The 21222-nt window shown below is 37.0% G+C and overlaps 1 pseudogene; it reads right to left on the reverse strand.

Annotated features, from left to right (window-relative positions):
- Nucleotides 1-17727: 17727 nt before the first annotated feature.
- On the reverse strand, nucleotides 17728-18213 carry LOC141517549 (large ribosomal subunit protein uL14-like; annotated as a pseudogene).
- Nucleotides 18214-21222: the final 3009 nt, after the last annotated feature.

A 21222-nucleotide genomic window follows, 5' to 3' on the forward strand; every position in this document is an offset into this window, starting at 1 on the left:
TCAGTTTCTGCAAGTGTAAAATGAGGGAATTGAACTAAGTTACAGGTAAGATTCTAAGTTCATGTCCCAGGTTATGATCTCAAATGTTCATTATCTCCTCTCTCCCCCTTCCTCTCAAACTATGTAAATCTCACATACCCTCTAAGATGACTCAAAGTCCAAAGTTTCCTTAAAGTTTTCTCTGTCCACCTATGAATTACAATAGAATGCCCATGTGACACTATATATGCAAACTTGTTTTCTTGGCTAGTGTGTGTGTGTGTGTGTGTGTGTGTGTGTGTGTGTGTGTGTGTGTGTGTGTGTGTGTAATAATTTTCCACCTGGGAAAGTACTTGATGAGAGAAGCTATTGTCAGTTTTCTTCATATCCCCCATAGTCATTAGTATAACACCTAGAGCACATATTAACGCAATTTGGTGCAGTAGGGAAAAGCACTTGTTTTTTGTCCTTGACTTAGTTTTCAGACCAGGTTCTGCCATTGATTGTTTAAATCACAACACTCTGAAACTTTTGTTTCCTTATTTGGGGAAGGAAAATGATATTCCTGCATTATGGGATTGTTGAAAACAAAAGAATTTTGTAAATTTTAAACTATTGTAATAGAAGTATCATCTATTATCGTCATAGGAAGCACTGTCATATTGTATGTAGAGAGCTGACCTTGGAGCAAAAAGACCTGGGTTCAAGTTCTATTTGGTGTGATACAGGGCAAGTAACTTAACTTCTTGGTGTTCTGGACAAATCTGGAAGATTAAATTTGCAGAGGAGGGGCAGATCTGCATTGGTAGAAGGAGTTTTCTTATCTATACAATCATGGTCCAGTCCCTAACCTTATTTTCATCTTTGCTATGATGATGATGATGATCATGATCATGATGATAGTTGTTATATTTTAGTTTTGAGAAAAAAATATGCTTTATGTTTCATATCTCCTATATTCACAATTGGGCATTCCCAACAACTGACCATTCTTATAAGCAGCACATGGGATTTCAGAGCACTCTCTTGCCATTCTTTCTATCTGCCAAGGAGGGGTGGGGACCTCCAGGCTCAGAGAACCCACAGCTAACTGTGGTTTTTCACCCTATCCTCCTATATGGTAGATAATTTAATTATACAGGGAACAGAAAACCTCATTCCAGACTTTTTGTTTCTTCCTTCAGATTTTGCTGCCTCAAGCATCTTTAACTTTTACTCATTTTTTTGGCTACATTGTTACAAATTTATTATTTAGACTAGATGGTGACATCATCTGGAGAGGGACCAGGGCTGTGGTCATCGGGACCATTTTCCGCATTACATAGGCGGTTTCTTCTCTCTCCTTTCAATTCATTAATTTTTAAAAGAGGGCTTGCTTTCTCAGTGCTTTCAGCTGGGAGTCAGAGAAGGTGTCCTCTTTCAGATCTGACAGCTTGTGCCAGCTTTCAGACTGAAGGCTGTCTACCCATTTGGGCATTTGAGACCCCCTGAAGGGCCTATGGCAAACTGCTGGATCAAAATCATAATTCATTAGTGAATGAACTTCAATCTGGAGATAGAGTCAGGATAAGCAGCATGATGTAGCAGAGAGAGTGTTGGTCCAGGATTCAGGAGACCTAGGCATCTAATCCCAGGATTATTACAGATTCACTGGCTGTGAGCTCAAGTAAGATTAAGTCTGTAGGATTGCAAAAAGACTGAATTTTGAGAGAGAAGACCTGAGTTTGAATTCTAGTTCTGTGGCTAACCACTGATATAATCTTGGGCAAACTATGTCAACCTCTAAGGGTCTCAGTACCCTCATTGCTCTGATCAGGAAGTGCTTCTTGCAGCAGATATCACATCAGTTGGGAGTCTAAGGATTCAAAATTGTTCTTAAGAAAAATAATTTGTGAAGAGCTACAAAAATTATTATTATTGCAATTACCACCCCCATGATTATATTCAAAATTAATTATGTCTTCTATCTTTCTAGTATAGGGAAATCTGGAAGGAGAATATTATTTTAAAATAAAAGTTTTATTGGAATTATTCATTTGCAATAGAGAATTAATTACTGAAAATCTTTTAGGGTTAAGTTGGATTCTCTGAGTCCAAAGTTGATTTGAATCATAAGTTACAAGAAATCTTAAGAATCAATTTAGTCAGATAAATAGGTTTAAGGGGAAAGCAAATAATGGCAAATGAAGAGAAGTTGCTTGCTGAAGTTCATACAGCTAATTAATGGCAGGGTCTAGAGTTGAACTCAAGTCTCTTGACACCTTTTCCATTTAATAGACTTTCAGTCTTCTATAGGTAAAATTGGTTTTATATTCTTATGGCTACTGGATAATGGTTGTAGAATCAATGATGTATCATGGCATAGCAGATTATAGGATTATGGACATAAAACTGGAAGGTAATTTGGAGGTCATTTATGCTAACATCATTTTGGAGATAGAAGAATCTTTGGCACAGAGAGAAATAAGGAATTTTGCTATGGTCACATGGTGATGATTGTCCTTTATTCCTGAAGAGGAACAAAATGACATCACTATGTTGGAGTCAAGGTACTATGTGCCCTACTATGGTTGATTAGACCAATACAAGCTTGGAAGGGTCTTCCACAGGTCAGGCATAAATAGTTCATATAAACATTTAGAGTTGAGGTATCTCTAAATTTGGACATCTCACATTTCTTTGGAGTTGTTGCAATTCTGCTTTGTTCATAGAGCACAGCACCTTCTTTGATGTGAGTACTCACATAGCTAGTAAGAGTCAGACTGCATTTAAGCCCAAGTCTTCCTGTCTGCAAGGCCAGTACTCTATACATTACACACCAAGCTGCTTCTCTGATACCTCATCTGTACCTCTAAAGATTTCAGTGTGGATATATTTAGAAAACAGTACCAGCTAGCTAAAAATTAGCATCCAGCAAAATTCTTAGAGAAGTAGGAAGTTTAAGGAAATCTGAAGTATTCCTTAGTTTGGGGAAGAGAGCAAAGTCCAATGAAGAGCAAGATGGTTGCAACCTTGATGTTAAGGTTTCAGATTTCTTGGGTCACTAGACACCTACTCATTGATAGCGATTAAATTAAAGGCATCTGGACTTCAAGAAAGTTTTCTAAAGAATTCTGTTTCTAAGAGAGTCTCCTTAGGGATAGTTAAGAGCTATAGCTTCCCTCACATACATTATAGATTTTCATCATGAGTTCAGTTGATCTAGACCATGTGATAAAGTAGACCAAACTGGTCCTTGGGGGATTTTTCTTTTCTCTTCCTCATCATGCATATCCTTAAATAGCTGCTTCCTTTTCTTAGATCTTTTCTTTCAATGAGAGTCATAAGGAAACTTGGGTTGTAATCATAGATCATTTGCCCATTTTGACCTCTCTGTTAGAATGTAAACTCCTGGAGGGTAAGAAATTTTTCATTTTTGGCTTTAGATCTGTAGTACTTAGCACAAAGTAGATACTTAATAAATAAATAAATGAGGATTGCCTTTCACCCCTTTTCTGCATCTGATTCTTAATCTGTAAAATGAAAGGCTTGGATTCAGTGATTTCTAAGGTCAAGGAATTTCTAATTAAGTGAAAATAGTTGGAGCAATGACTATAGTGCTGCACTTGAATTCAGGAAGAATCCTTCTTCTGAGTTCAAATCTGGCCTCAGATTTTTAGATCCTAACCCTGTCTACCTCAGTTTCCTCATCTATAAACTGGAGTGGCAAACTACTCTATGATCTTTTCCAAGAAAACTCCAAATAGGAATGCAGAGTCAGATATAACTAAAAAACAAACAATAGCAAAATGAAAATTAGGGCTTTAATGATTTCTAAGGTCAAGTAATTTATAATTAAATAAAGATAAATAAAGAAGTAGCTATAGGGCCAGGATTGGATTCAGGAAGAATTCTTTTCCTGCTTTCTAATCTGGTCTCAGATTCTTAGTCACTTAACCTTATTTGCCTCAGTTTCCTCATCTGTAAAATGAACTAGAGAAGGACATGGGAAAATCCTCCAGGATCTTTGCCAAGGAAACCCCAAATAGGAACATAGTCAGATATGATTTTAAAAAATGGACAGCAACAAAATGGAAAATTTGGATTCAATAATTATTTTTAGGTTTTTGCTAGGCAATAGGGTTAAGTGGCTTTCCCAAGGCCACATAGCTAGGTAATTATTAAGTGTCTGAGACCATATTTGAACCCAGGTACTCCTGACTCCAGGGCCAATGCTTTATCCACTGCACCACCTAGCCGCCCTGGATTCAATAATTTCTAAGTCAAAGAATTTAGAATTGAATAAGTGATAGATATATAAGAAAATTATAATATAAGGTAAGAAATTATGTGATATAATGGATAGAGGGTTGGTCTTGCATTAAGGAGTCTTGGTCTTGCTTTAAGGAGTCTTGGACACTGTAAATCAAACCTTTATATATACCGATCCAAGGCAAACCAATTAATCCCTTGAACAGTACTCTAAGACTCCAAATATCAAAGCAGATACTTATCCACACTAGTTTTCACATTCAAAACTACCCCCTGCCAATAAAAATCATCAGTCAAGTCCAATTATATACAGTAGTATGGATGTGTTACTGATGTAGGAGAGAGTCAAACCAATTGCTGCAGAAATGTGGAGGGTTCAAGTTGCTTCCAGGAATCCTTCATGGAGAAGGTGTGAAAATGAGTCCTATAGGAGGGGTAGGATTTCAATAGGTTAGGATGAGAGGGCATTTCATCAGAGAGAGCTGAGTGTCCCAAGGCACCTAAGGAGATAAAGCAAATGGTGTGTTTAGAGAATAGAGTAGTCCAATTTGGCTGGACCAGTTGGTCCTTAAAAGGAAGTACTGGGAGACTTCTTACTCAGCATAACCTAATCATAGGCAATTTATACACCTGCCATTCCCCATGCCAGGAAGCAAGTAGCTGAGTTTGAGAAGGTGGCTAATGAAATGGAAGTTTTCTCACTTCATCTTTATTCATAGAGGATAAGGCTGCCACCAATTACAATTTTAATAAAATATCCCTGTACAACAGCTGATTTGAAGGCTTGGATGGGGAGAGGGAGAGCAATTGGACACAGAATCACTTAACAAAGTCGTTTTTCCTGAGGACTTTTCTGATGGAGTTTCCCCCTGGCATGCTGGATCCTGTAATGCATGGTTAGACTTCCAGTGGGTGAGGAATGGGGCAGCAGACTTTTTCATGATGCTGATGATGTCACTTCTTCCACATCGCCATTGATGAGATTCAGCAGGAGAAGGTTGGATCAACCCATGTCCTAATAACTTTTCCAGTAATAAATTTGAAGATATCTCCAGTAATGGATCTGAGCTCAGCTTCCTGGAGCCGTTTTTTCTCAGAATAGCTTTATGGAGAGCTGCTCTTTACAGGCAGATGTCCACATTTATAACGCCATATATCAGCCAGTGAATGGCTGTTAAATTCCCTATTTACATTGCCAGCCAAATTGAATAAACAGGCAAATACAATCATCTTGTAGTCAAGTACTGTTGACATTTATGTCACTTAAGGGAGGAAGGACATTGCAGTAGTATACATAGGATGTTAGGTCTCCAAAACAAAATCTTCAGAGGTTTTCCTAAGACTGTGATTCTAGAACTTTTTCCTCTTCATCTAATATGTGAATAGTGGAATCATTCATATGGTTGTTGAGTAATTAATAATATTTTGATACTTTCCCTGTTTCTTTCCCCTAGAATCATAGGGTATTAAGAGCTGAAAAGGATCTTACAGACTATCTAATCCAGTCTGCTTATTTCACAAATAATGAAACTGAGCCTAGAATGGGATAATAACTTCCTTAGGAGTATAATGCAAATAAGTATTGGAGTTTAGACCAGAATTCAGATAGCTAATTTCTTGTCACATTGAGCATATTAATCACATATAAAGAATATAGAGATAACAACTCTGTCTGCAAATGACCAGATGGATCCTGCTCATAGTTAGAGATCCATTTAAATTCACTCAAACTGAAGGAGAGTGTGAATATAATATGCTGAAAAGAATTTAATGGTAAAACAACATTCCAATTTACCTCTGATAAGATAAATAGAGAAGTTTATAAATTAGAAAGAACTTGTGAGACAGTTTGGTTCTGTGGATTAGAGCACTGGACTTTTCCTAGAACTAATTCACAGTTGCCATAGGTTTGGTTTCTTAATAAAGTCATAAATTTGGTGGGTTTTTATGAGATTATCTACTCTCTGTTTAGCTCAAAGTCATATCTAATGATTTTGTATGAACAGGAATATTTCTCTACATTTTCACTCCTATCTATAACTGGGCAGGTTTACTTTGTTTTGTTAACAAATAGCCCAAGTTATATAGAAACATTCATTCATTCATTCATTCATTCATTCATTCATTCTCATAGTCATTCTCAATAGCAGGAGTATCAATGTTTACCATAATAAAGTACCATCTCCACCTGCAGAAAGCATATTCTTTGATTTTAGTAAATAGTTTAGTCTTCAGAGTATGAATGTGGAATTATAGCTAGAAATTTCTGCTCTTTGGGTAAATGGATGGGATTGGGGGTCAAATGGAGAAATAAAGAACAGGTTCTCCTGGGGCAGAGGATAGAGTAGGAAGAGGAAGAGTTACCTTAACCTCATGAGGTTACTAGCCTTTATGGGGGCAGGATGTGCAGGACAGGAAATCCCCCTGGGATGAGGCAGCTACTGCCATCAGAGGAGTGGGACAGACAGGGAAGAAGAACATTCAGTATAGTATTGTCAACACCTTCTAAACGGTCCATTGTAGGGCAAAGTGTTGGTCACCCCACCCTAGTTGTGGCTTGGAATACAACCCAGAGTAGTTTTTCTTTATGGTAGGGAGGTTGGACAATGTGGGGAGAGAATAGTCACATTTCTCATGAAACACCTACTCTCTACTTAGCTCTGGCAGTCTACTTTAGATTAATAGGATCATAAAATCCAGGAGTTCCCTACCTCCTACACATCCCTTTCAAAGTTAAGAATGGGGAAGTGATCCATTTGCCTCTAAAACTCCCACCAGAGATGATTCACCAACAATAACATCCCCTCCCTTCCTGAAGAGTTCTTCCCACTTCCTACCTGAGGACTGATTTTTCCATAACAGGACTTTCTGATTAGAGGAACCTTTGTGTAGTGAGTGGGAATTATGACTTAGGTACTAGGATTCAAATAGCAAACCTCAAGGGTTAGTGCTAAGCTTAGTCTCATGAAACCTGAAGCTCTTAAGTCTCTATTTCCTGTTGCAGAGCTTGCACTGGTCAGCAATCCCTTTAGTTCCTGAGAGAGATGACAGTCTGTGGTATGGGGGATAATTATCTCTCTCAAATTTAAACCAGGGCTAGAATGCACAAGGAAGACTGGAAGACATCTTGTCCAAAACCTTGGCATCCATACACCCATCTAAAATTGGTGCTGGAGATGCCAAAAATAGGGCAAATTTGCTAGATGGGGTTGGGCATGATAGGAATCACTACAAATCCAAATATTGAGCAATAAATCCTTCCTCTCTCATTTAGTTTTAAAGCTATTCCATTTCCGAAGACCAAAGGAACAGGCCATTGATTTGATGTTACACTTTAATCTCCTTTTGTTAGATTTTATGAAGGCTACAGAATGATCTAGACTGAAATGATTATCCTGCTGTCTTTAAGTAAAGGATAATGGCCATGTTAATGTTCTTTAATAGGAGGAAACTGCCACAGTCATATAAAAAAGACATTACTTCCCATCTTTTTGGATAATACATAAAATTCAGTCCTTGTGAATTTCGATCCTCTCTCAGGTTGAAGGTTCTATTCTCATTATTTTGAAGGACAAGATAGAAGAGGCACTACTAAGAAGGTAGTTATGCTCTTGAACTTCACTTAGTCAACATGGATCCTTATAAGACACAGATTATACTTTGGAAAATTTAGCTAAACACTCAGACTGATGCTAAAATGAGTATCATTAGATTTTAATATCACTTAATTTCATTCCTTAAATAAAAAATGGGGAATATAGGTTGGAACTAATTAAGAAATAAGAGGGAAGAGCAATCAACAAGTTGAAGAGTTAAGGTTCAATTTCTATCTCTACTATGAAGAAAAAGCTAATGTTTTATATTAATAAGACTCAATGACTGTTACTTGTGTCAATTCCTAAACATGTTGACTGAATCTTGTTTCCTTGCTATAGAATATGAGATGGGTAGGAATTCAAACACATTTTCATTTCCTCATGGATATGGATGAAGTCAATGAAGGTTGAAAACATCATTTGAATAAGAAAAAAACAAACAGTAACCCCCTCAGTGTGAATATTAACCAACAGTTATTCTTTATATATGATCATATATATGATCATTCCACAGATGATATCTATTGTATTAAAAAATCATAAATCTTATTCAAATATATATATGTTTACATAGCTCCTAAATTCAAGTTTCTATTCAAAATTGAGGTTATAGTTATTGGGAATATTCTCTTGACATTTTAAAAACTAGTTAAGCAAACTCCTTTTGAATATTGTATACTTCCTTGATATCACAGTATTGGAAGCTGGAAGGGACCTTAAGCATAATCTAGGAGCAGCTAGGTTGGCGCAGTGGATAGAGCACTAGTCCTAAAGTCAGGAAGATCTGAGTTCAAATCCATTCTCAGAACTTCATAATTACCTAGCTGTGATCTTGGGCAAGTCACTTAACCCCATTGCCTTGCAGAAACAAAACAAAACGGAAAACATCTTTTAACCTCACACTCTCAATATATAGAAAATGAAACCAAGTTTAACTTAGAAATCTGAAGTGACTTGGAAAAAGTCACACAGATATCAATACAAAATACATTTTTTATTAAATACTTAATATGTGTTTAGGTGCTAATTCTAGTGATACAAAAAGAAGTATAAAGATATTAAGGAATAGTGAAAATATTCAAGTCCATGCCTTTTTTTATTCTAAATATAGTATATTAATATTGAGAACCATCAAACACATTTATATTATCAACAAAGGTATAGTATATCAAAATTCTGATTAACTTGCAATTTGAAAAACAAAACAGGATCAGTTTAACTTTCCAATATTTATTATTTTCTACCTCAAACTGACACCAGGAGGCACTATTAGCCCGAACTGTGGCTACATTGACCTATCATCAGGAACTGACTGGTAAATGCATTTTTTCATCACTTTGGCACTATGGTGTACTCAGTGAGGGTTCACAAATAATTGCTGACTCTGTAAATAAAAAATAAACTAAGGTCTATCAGAAATTAAGAAGTGATTTGTTGGTTTGAGATATTTGTAAGATATGGGTTCACTGCATTAATTATATATCCTTATTCTCTTCCCACCTCTACAATCCCACTTAAATATGTAATATTGTCCTAATAAGTGAAATTGTGAAGGTATAAAACCTTTGAATTTCTCGGTGAAGATGCAATTTTGATTTAAAGACTATTTTGTGAGTTAGGGGACATAGTTGTATACATGTAGATAATCTTTTTTATTAATGCAATTTATCAGAAGGTAATGCTTTCTCATCTAGTGGAAATGTTGTCCATGTTCTTTCAGAGATTTTCCATAAAAATTCCTCATTCTGGGAGACAGCTAGGTAGTAAAGCAGATAGAGCACTGGCCCTGGAGTCAGGAGTACTGGAGTTCAAATGTGACCTCAGATACTTAATAATTACCTAGCTGTGTGATCTTGGGCAAGTCACTAACCCCATTGCCTTAAATAAATAACATTTTTTAAAAATCCCCCCATTCCAATGTTCTGGAGACCTCCTCTACTCATATCCCCCTCCTGTATGTTTTGTTGTGGCAGAAGAACTTGTCTAATTCAATGAAATAGGAGCTTATGTCATATAAGTTTATGCAAGATGTACAGGTCATAGTAGAGTTATCATAACAATTGATCCACTGGAAAAGGAAATGATAAATCACTCCCTATAAAACACCATGGATAGCATTATAATGATAAATCATATGATACCAGAAAATGAGCCCCTCAGATCAGAGGGTGTCCAAATCTCTACTAGGGAAGAGTGGAGGGGACAACCATAAATTGCTCCAATACAAACAAAGCAATTGGGTCAAAGTTGGAAGGAAGTTTAGGGATGGATGTATCTGGGGATAAAAGAAAAATCCAATGCTGTAAAGATAAATATTTCATGGGAACCTAGAATGTAAGGTCTATGAATGAAGGTAAGCTAGATGTAGTCATAGGACATAGAAAGATTAAATATCATCATCTTGGATGTCCATGAACTTAAATGAATGGGAATGAGTGAATTTACTTCAGAAGATTACTACATATATTACTGTAGGCAAAAATTTCTTTGAAAAAATGAAATAGCCCTCATAGTCAATAAAAGGATGAGAAAACAATACTGGGGTATAATCTTAAAAAATTATAAAGATATCTGTTTGAATTGAAAGCAAAACATTTCATCTCACAATAATACAAGTCTATGTCCCATCAGTGATGCCAAAGAGACCAAAGTTGATCAGTTCTATGGAGACCTACAACCCCGCCCCTCCAAAAAAAGGTCACATTCATCATAGGTAATTGGAGTGCTAAAGAAGTAAATAAAAAAAATAATTGGGAAAATGCGCAAGTTTGGTCCTGGAGTACATAAAGAAACAGGACAGAGAATAATAGAGTTTGTCAGAATAACTTTCTGATCATAGAAAACATTCTTTCAACATTCCAAAATGAACTGTACACATGAACATCACCAGATGATCAATATTGAAAATGGTTTGACTATATATACTTTACAGCCAAAGTGGAGTTCTATATAGTTAGTTAAAATAATACCTGGTGCTGATTATAGCTTAACTCATGAATTTCCTCTTACAAACTTCAAATTGAAATTGAAAAAAATAGGAAAATTCATCAGACCATATAGATATGATCTAAATGATGATACTATCAGATCAAATTGGTCTGAATATAATTTGAAAGAGATAGACAGTTTTAGCAAGTTAGATCTGGTAAGTAGAATGCCTGAAGAGTTATGAAGAGAGCTTTGCAATATTGTATAGGAGGAAGCAACAAAAATTAACATTCTAAAGAAAAAGAAGAACAAAAACAAAATGGCTATCTGATGAGATTTCACAAACAAGCTGAGAAAAGAAGGAAAGAGAAAGGAGAAAGGAAAAGCTATACCCAAATGAATGCAGAGTTCCAGAAAATAGCAAAGAGAGATAAGTAGAAATGGGATTCAGTCAGTTTGCCCAGGTTAGGAATCAATACCTAATTTTATGTTGAGTTCAACAACAGTTGTTAAATGGCACTTGTAATCAGGGTTCTCTCTAAAGTGGGCACCTGGGCAGCTGCCCAATGTAGAAATCACAAATTTACATTCCTTACTCCTTTTTTTTTATTAGAGTTCATCTGTGCAACAGCATTTTCACAGTGCCCATAGTAAAGCTCATTCCATCTACTGGAGAAAAAAAATCAGCGGAACTATGCTTGTAATATTTATTTATTTCTTAAAACTCATACCTTTAATGGAATACTACATTTTAATTCCCCCTTTTTTTACTTCAGTAAACAAATATATAATGTAAAGAGAAAAAGTGCCAAACAACCAGGGTGTTACAAGCTGTCATTTGTTTCTGCTTTGTCTTATGCCCCAAATTCCTCCGAGATGTTATGAGGGCGCTGGTGTTCTCTGAACTATGAAACCAATAGGAAGTTGGGACACAATGAACCAACAGAAATACAGATCTCAAGGGTTATCTTATTGCCCATTCCGGAAGCCATGTAAGTAGAAGAATAAAAGAATTAGAATAGATAGAATGAGTTTTGGTTCTGCATATGCTCCAGTATTGACTGCTGTGGTCACATGGTCGCTTTTATTCCATAAGGATACATTTGCTAATTGTGAGTAATAAAACAAAATCAAATTTGTGAACCTTTTTTTATTCTTCTTATTTGAATATTAAATGCATGAAATATTAAACAATTTTTGTTATTTCTTTTTGTATACTTAAAATGTTCATTAGGGTAGAGAAACAGTTGTTAATATATTTGAATCTCCAAACTGGAGATAAGAATTTATTAAATGAGCAATGCAAAGAAATAGAAGAAAGTAGTAGAATGAAAAAAACCCAAGGGATCTATCTCTTTAAAAAAATTAGAGACATAAATGGAACATTTCATGCAAAATGGGCATGTTAAAAGACAAAAATGGTAGGGACTTAACAAAAGTAGAAGATATTAAAAAGAGGTGACATGAATATACAGAATAACCACACAAGAAATACCTTAACATCACCAGTAATTATGATAGTGTGGTTAATGATCTAGAGTCAGAAATCCTAGGGAATGAAGTCAAACTGGCCTTAGGAAGCATTGCTAACAATAGGGTGAGTGGAGGTTATGGCATTATTGTTGAGCTATTTAAAATCATAAAAAAATATATTGTTAAAGTGCTGCACTCAATCTGTCAGAAAATTTGGAAAACTCAATAATGGCTACTGGATTGGAAAAGATCAGCTTATGTCCCAATCCTAAAGGAGGACAATGACAAGGAATGTTCAAATTACCAAACAATTGCACTCATTTCACATGCCAGAAAAATTATGCTTAAAGGTTTGTAAACTAGGCTTCAGCAATATGAGAAGTGAGAAAAACCAGAAGAGAAGTTTCCTTTTTCAAGAGGCAGAGGAAGTAGAGACCAAATTGTTAATACTCACTGATTTATAGAGAAAATAAGGAGTTCCAGAAACAAAATAAAACAACTCCCCCTGCAAAAAAAATCTACTGCTTCAATGACTACACTAAAGGCTTTGATTGTGTGTATCACAAGAAAATGTGGCAAATCCTCAAAAATATGGGAGTTATAGATCATCTTAGTTGTTTCCTGAGGAGCCTGTAGTGGAACAAAAAGTAACAGAACTGAACACGAAGCAACTGATTCGTTCGAAACTTGGAAAAGAGTACAACTAGACTGTATACTGTCACCTTGTTTATTTAACTCATATGCAGAATACATAATGCAAAAGGGTAGGCTGGCTGACTCAAAAGTTGTAATTAATATTACCAGTAGAAATATCAACAATCTCAGCTATATAAGTGATACTACTCTGATGGCAGAAAATGGAGAATTGAGTAGCTTCTTGATGAAAGGGAAAGAGGAAAATATAAATGCTGTCTTGAAGCTTAACATCAAAATGAACAAAGAAAAATCCAAGATCCAGGCAACTGGTACCATAGAAGGAGGGGAAATGAAAGCAGTGCCAAATTTTATATTCTTTGGCTCAAAGATCACTGCAGAAAGCAGTTGCTGTTATGAAATTAAAAAGATGAAAGGCTAGATAAAATAAATCTGGACAGCATACTAAAAAACAGAGACATCATCTTGCTGACAAAGGTCCATATATTTAAAGCTGGGTTTTAACAGTAGCAATATATATATATATGTATATATATATACATATATACATATATATATATATACAGACACACACATACACACACACACACACACACACACACATATATATACACATATATACACACACACATAAAGCTAAATGTTATAGAATTACTGTTCTCAAATTATGGTGCTGGAGAAGTCTTGAGAGTCCAAGGGACAGCAAGTAGATCAAATCAATTAATACTTAAATTACTTAGTAGTATTCACTGGAAAGTCAGATTCTGAACCAGAAAATCAGAACATTTGACCACATAATGAGAGGATAGCACTCTATGGAAAAGACACTGCTGTTGGGAAAGAAAGGACATGACAGATGAGATGGATAGAGTTATGGAAGCAATGAACATGAGGTTGGATGGACTTTGAGAAATAATGGAGGACAGAAGGACCTAGTGTGCTTGTGGTCCATGGATTATAAAGAGTCAGACTTAACTGAACTTCTGAACAATAAACACAATATTGTTCTCAGTGAGTCTCATTCTTCAACTTGTGGTTTCAAGGCAAATTTTATATAGAAAGGTTTGGAAATTTTTCAGTCCTTACTTCCTGATAGAAATGAAAGCTGCAGAATTTTTGTTTCTTCATGACTTCTTGTACCTTGTTGAGCAAGCATGGAAGAATCAAGTCTAAAATAATTGTGTCTTTTAGTGCAATTTTAGTGAATATAATTGTCAAGCAACAAACACCATATGAATGCTCCTTGATGCTTTCTGAAGCCACATTGGGTCTCAGGGAGGTACCCACCTTCCAGGTAAAAGGTCAGTCTACAGAGGAGGACTCTGTCAAGAATCTTACTAGAAACTACTACAATAAAAATACCCCTGTGATTGTCACAGGACAATTTATTCCCTTTATCTTTATAGAGAAGTACTATTTGGGGGGGCAAGAGCCAACATGGCAGCAAGAAGGTAGGAATTTCCAGAAATTCTTCCCCAGTTAACGCAAATGCTGTAAAATTATGACTTTAACCAAATTCTACAGTGTTAGAACCCACAGAAATACTGAGTGAAATAATTTCCCAGTCCTAGACACCTTGGTAGATCTGCAGGAAAGGTCTGCTCCAGGATTGAAAAGAACCACAGGGCAGTCCAGGCAACAGCCACACCAGAGCAAACCAGCTACAGCCTTCCAGGAACATACCAAGGGGCACTGGGTCTGTGGCATTGGGAGTGATTTCCAGATCTCTTGGTCCAGGGATTGCTGGGTCAGCTTGGAGGGTCTGCAAGAGAACTCTGCTGCAATAGAGTGAGCATGGAGATCAGGCTGGTATTGGTGCGACCTCACCCTGGGAACCTGGGGAGTCACCCAACAACTGCTTCCAAATTGCTCAGCCCACAGATGGTAGGGTGGTAGGGAGAGACTGTAGGGGTCTCTCTGCTATCCCTGGGGCAGGACTCTTTTGCTTTACTCATACTCAGATCCAGGACCCAGTCTGGACCCCCATACTATCATAGAGAAGCAGTGACCCTCATCACAGCTCCAGGACAGAGGAGAGGGCCTGTGTCTAGTTATCCATAGACCAGAGACAGACCAGAGCATAGGCCAGGAGAGCAATCAAAGCCCTCATAAGACATTAGAGGAATAAAACCAGGTCATAGACTGGAGAAATGAGCAAACAACAGAAGGAAAAATGAATCTGATCATAGAAAATTACTTTGTTGCTGTGGAGGCCCAAAGTTTTGTATCCAAAGCCTCCAAGAAATAACAGGAATCAGTCTCAGGCTATGGAACAGCTCAAAAACACTTTGAAAAGCAAGTAAGGGAGGTAGAGGAAAAGTTAGGAAGAGAAATGAAAATGATGCAGAAATATCATGAAAATCAAGTCAGCAGCTTGGTGAAGGACATACAAAAAATAATGAAGAAAATAATACATTTGTGGAGTCCCTATTATGGACTCTTGTTGAGTCCCTTTCCTGGACTCTTATGTTGAGTTCCAGTTCTGGATTCCCTCAATCTTCCCTAGGTGGGTGCTGGAGGTGCGGGGAAACAAGGATAACAAAGGAGACAAATACTCCATCAAGATCTACAGGTGCTCCATTTATTCACCAAAACACCAATGCCTAAATACCTTTCTAGTCGCTAATCCACTCCCATTCCCATGGCACTTAGCAAGATAAGACTCTGGTGTTCAAGGACACCAGGTGAAGATAATTCACAATACTCCCATACACAAAGGTTCCCAATACATGTTAAAAACCAGTTTAGGTAAAATGGAAAAAGCAATCCAAAAGATTAGTGAGGAGAAGAATGCCTTCAAAAGAAGTGGCTAGGTAGAAAAGGAGATAAGAAAGCTCTCTGAAGAAAACTACTCCTTTAAATATATAATGGAGTTAAGGGAAGCTGATGACTTTGTTTTAGAAATCAATAAACAATAAAACAAAACTGAAGGAATGAAAAACTAGAAGAAAATGTGAAATATTTCATTTGAAAAACTGACTTGGAGAACAGACCTAGAAGAAAGAGTTTAAAAATGATCAGGCTACCTGAAAATCATGATCAGGAAAAATAGCCTAGACTTCTTTTTTCGAAAAATAATCCAGCAAAATTGCCCTGAGATCCTACAAGCAGAGGGTAAAACAGAAATTAATGGAATTCACAGATCACCTCCTGAAAGAGATTTCCCAAAGAAAACCAAACTCCCAGCAATATTATAGCCAAATTCCAGAACTCCCCAGTCAAAGAGAAAATACTACAAGCAGCCAGAAAGAAACAATTCAATTACTGTGGTGCTACAGTCAGGATTACATAGGATTTGGTAGATGCTTCCAAGGGTTGTAAGGCATGGAATATGATATTCCAGAAAGCAAAAGAGCTTGGACTACAACCAAAAATCAACTACACAGCAAAACTGAACACCCTCCTTTGGGGAAAAAGATGTACATTCAATGAAATAGGGGACTTTGAAACTTTCCTGCTGAAACAACCAGAGATGAACAGAAAGTTTGATCTTCAAGAATAGGACTCAGGTGAAGCATAGAGAGCATGGATGAGAAGGGATAATTTTGAGAGACTTAATGATATTGAAATACCTATAGTCCTGCATGGGAAGAAGATACTAATAATTCATATGAATCTTCTCTTTTATAAGAGCAAAAGGAGCATATATAGACAAGACCCAGGAGGGAGCGGAATAGATGTTATAAAGATGGAGTCAATAGCTGACAAAGGAATGTACTGGGAGAAAGGGAAAGCAGAGGAAGAATGGGCTAAGGTATTTCATGCAAAAGAGTCAAGGAAAAGCTTTTGCAGTGGGGTTGGGGGGGTAGGTGAGCCTTCATTCTCATTAGGAATGGCTCAGAGAGGAAATAACATACACACTCAATAGGGTATAGAAATCTATCTTACCACAGAGGAAAAAGGTTAAGAAGGGGATGGGAGAAAAGAGACAGGGAGAGGGGAGGGCAGGTTTAGGTGAAAGAAGAGACAGAAGATCATGGGAGAGGGGAGTCAGATACAAAACACTTTCAAGGAAGGAAAGAATAGGATAAATGGGAGTGGAGAGGAATAGAGTGGAGGGAAATACAGTTAACAATTGAAGATGTGGGGGAAAATACTGAAGCAACTTTTCTGATGTACTTACAATAAAGAATGCAACCCATCTCAGAGACAGAGCTGATGGTATCTGAATACAGACTGAAGTACTTTTTTCTCCCACTTTATTCTTCTTGAGGTTTCTCTATTTTGGGGGGAGAGGGGGAGTTTATATTTACTTTCACAAGATTATTGTAGTAATGTGAAAATAATCATTTAAATAAATAAAATTTTAAAGAGATGGAATATGGACGCATCCCTGAATTCTCAGGGGATAACCTCTTCATGCTTTATAAACTGGAAAATTTCAGTCAGCTTTTTGGATTAGCAATGAACCCCCCCCCACTTTGTAGATCTTAGCTGGAATGGAATCACTAGCAAGTGCTTTGCCACTTGAAAGATATCTAATGGCATTCAAATCTCTTCTTCAGTTGGAACTTCAGCTTGGCATTTATTACCTTCAACTTGAGGTAAATGGTCAATGGTTTGTGCATTGATTGATGATGCTCTGTTAAGAACACTATGGAAGTATTCAGCCCATCTCTCTGGGATCATGTTCCTATCATTTATCAATGTGGATCTATCAACACTGAGTAGTTGAGATATACCATATGTCTTTGGCCCATACATTAGCCTTTAGGGCCTCATAAAAGAACTTTAATTTGTTACTATCTGCATAAAACCGAATTTCATCTGTCTTCTTACTACTGAACCAAGAGTCCTACATTTCTTTAAGATTTGCTCATACTTTACTTTTTTTTTTAAAGATAGACAGACACTTTAATGGGGTTGTTTTTTTGTTTACAAATGAACTTTTTAGGAGAATCAGGCAATGCTGCCGGCATTAGATGCAATCCTGGGCCACAAGTCAGCACACTCCTTGGCAACAGGTCCTGTGATGGCTGAACCTTTCATCTCTCCTTTGTTGTTTACTATGACCCCTGCATTGTCCTCAAAATATAAGAACACACCATCTTTTCTCCGATATGACTTTCATTGCCGTATTACCACTGCTGGATGGACCTTCTTCCGGAGTTCTGGTTTTCCCTTTTTGACTGTGGCCATTACCATGTCACCTACACCAGCTGCAGGTAGCCTGTTCAATCTTCCCTTAATCCCCTTCACAGAGATGATGTACATGTTCTTGGCACCTGTATTATCAGCACAAGTGATGACAGCTCCAACTGGGAGACCCAAGGAAATTTGGAACTTTGCTCCAGAAGACCCACCACGTCCTTGCTTAGACATCTTGGCTCCCGGAAAGTGCCCATACTTTACTTTTGATGGAATCAAATGCTTCTTCTTAGAAATGGATGAACTATCCTGCTAGTAAGCCCTATGGAGTTCTCATTTTTCATTTAGCAGCTTCTGTATTTCCCCATCATTTTCACCAAACCAATCTTGATGGTTGTGAGTGTTCTGAACCAGATGAGCAAAAGCATGCTGATCTCTGAAAGCTGCCCACTCTTTTTGCTGCCTGACAAATTCAGGAAAAGTTCCAGAAAGAGAACAGAGGTCTCTATACAACATTTGCAGATCTGACCAAGGACTTTGATACTGACAGTTGTGAGGGCTTATGAAAAATGTGGTTATCTGGAGAAGTTCATTAGTATTATATGTCAATTTCATGACCACATGCTTGTTGGGGTTCTGGATAATGGACGATGCTCTCTAGATATCCAGATCACCAAAGTAGTGAAACAAGTATGTGGCCTTGCTCCCATGCTTTTTAGCATGAAGTTTTCAGCCATGAGATCAAACACCCTCACTGAGGATCAACATGGCATCAAGGTCAGCCACCACACGGATGATAAATTTTTCAACTTGAAAAGGCTACAAGCCAAGACCAAAACAGGGGGTGATGGTGCATGATTTCTATTTGCAGATAATTTTGCACTCAATGCAGCCTCTGAAGCTGAGATGTTACAAAGGATGGATGGATTCTTAGTGACTTATGACAATTTTAGTATAATAATTAACATCAAGAAAATATAGGTGCTCCATCAGCCAGCACCACATCATACATATCAATTACAGCAAATAGAGAAGTTTTGACTACTGTTGACAAGCTCACTTACTTTGGCAGTGTCCTTTCCAGGGAGGTACATTTTGACAATGAGATTGACACATGTTTGTCAGAGCTAGCTCTTGGGAGGCTCTGAAAGAAAGTGTGGGAGAGAAGAGGTGTTAGACTAACTACCAGACTGAAGGTCTACAGAGCCATTATGCTGACCTCATCGTTGTATGCCTGTGAAACCTGGAGAGTCCACCAATGCCATGGAAGGAAACTGAATAGCTTCTGTTTAAATTGTCTTGGGAAGATTCTGAAAATCACTTGGCAGGAGAAGATACCAGACACAGAGGACCTTTCTTGAGCTAAACTGCCTAGCATTCCAACATTGCTACAGAGAGTGCAACTATGATGGTCTAGCTATGTTGTTAGAATGCCAAAAGAATTCTTGCCAAAAAGTCTATTCTATGGAGAATTCACACAGTGCAAGTGCTCATAAGGGGTCAGAAAAAGTGATATCAGGACACCCTGAAGCTCTCTCTTAAGAACTTTAGAATTGATTGTATAGTATGAGAGACTGGCATAGGACCACCCAGCATGTCATGCACTCATCAGAAAGGTTGTTACTCTATATATGATCAAGGTAGAATTGAAGCAGCTAAAAGGAAACAAGTGATATGTAAGTTTAGAGTAAACACCCTGGTTATTCCCATGAACTATTTGTGTCCAACCTGTGGTAGAGAATCCCCAGCTCATATTGATTTGATCAGTCACAGTCAGACATAGTGTAATTTGGCTTAAACATAGTGATGTCATTTTTATCTTCTTTGATAATTAAAGACAAGTACCAGAATCAATGAATATAAAGTAAATTAATGGCTTTGGGAGCATTATTATATCCTCTAGCCTGAAGTACTATTCAGGAAACCAGACAAGAAATTTAGCAGTCACCTGGTAGCCTCAAAAAATCCAATAATGATAGAACTCAAAGGATCTTCAAAAAATTGGGTAATCTATCCAGGTCTATAAGATCTCCCTCACCCTTCATTTCTACCTCTTAGTGACCCCATCTTCCTTCATTACTCAACTCAATTCCTGCCTTTTGTAGGAGGCCTCTCTGGGTTACTTCAGTCTCTAGTGAGGTTCACCATTTTAAGAATATTGTTGATATGATGTATGTACTTAACCAAGTAATAGTGTGAAAAACTTTGAGGATATATATGACCAGAGTAGGAGGTGGGCCAATCACTTAGCAAGAACAAGAGATGACAGACGGACAAATCCAGTACTATAATAGTATTAGCAAAATAAGAAAAGAACAGCTTGAAGAATGTCATCATTTTAGGGATATCTTCAGAGGTTATTCTTAGAACTTCCATTTCAAGAAAAGTACCCAGTTGATATAATCATTTTACTCCCTAATTCTGCTCTAGACTCCATTCCTGACTCTCTTCACTTCTTTCTCCATCATATTCCAGCAACATTCTCCTGGAATATCATCCTTGCCCTCCAACATTTGATGTGTCAGTTCCTCCCAGGGTTTTCATTGCATTTTATTTTTTTAATTGAAATTTTATTTTATTTTTACAATTATATTCAAAAGTAGTTTTTCAACATTCATCAATTTGTTCATTTATAAGTTCCATGTTTTTCTACTACCCACCCTTCTCTCCCCATTCCCTAGGGTAGCAAAAGGTCTGCTAAAACTTATATATGTATAACATGGTTAACATATTTCCTTATTAGTCATGTTGTGAAAAAGAGGAATTAGAACTAATGGGAAAGAAAAAAAGGTTATGAGAATGAAAGGAAAATCAAAAAAGGACACACAGTTAGGTAATTATTAAGTGTCTGAGACTGGATTTGAATTCAGGAACTCCTGACTCCAAGAGCAATGCTTTATCTACTGTACCACCTTGCTGCCCCCAAAATGTTTTTTAAAAAGTGAAAATAGTATGCTGTTCTCTGGATTCAGACTCCATAGCTTTTTCTCTAGATATGGATTGCATTCTTCATTGGTAGTCTCTTAGGATTTTCCTTCATCTCTGAACTGCTGAGAGAAACTTCATCTATAATACTTGATCTCACAGTGTTGTTAATCTGTACAATGTTCTCGTTGTTTTGCTAATTTCACTCAGCATCGTTCATGCAAGATTTTCCATGCTTCTCTAAAGATCAACCATTCATAATTTCTTACAGAAAAATAATACCCCATAACATTGATATCCCATAACTTGTTTAGCCATTCCCCAGTTT

Source organism: Macrotis lagotis, chromosome 1 (assembly GCF_037893015.1).
Source record: "Macrotis lagotis isolate mMagLag1 chromosome 1, bilby.v1.9.chrom.fasta, whole genome shotgun sequence".
Classification (NCBI taxonomy): domain Eukaryota; kingdom Metazoa; phylum Chordata; class Mammalia; order Peramelemorphia; family Peramelidae; genus Macrotis; species Macrotis lagotis.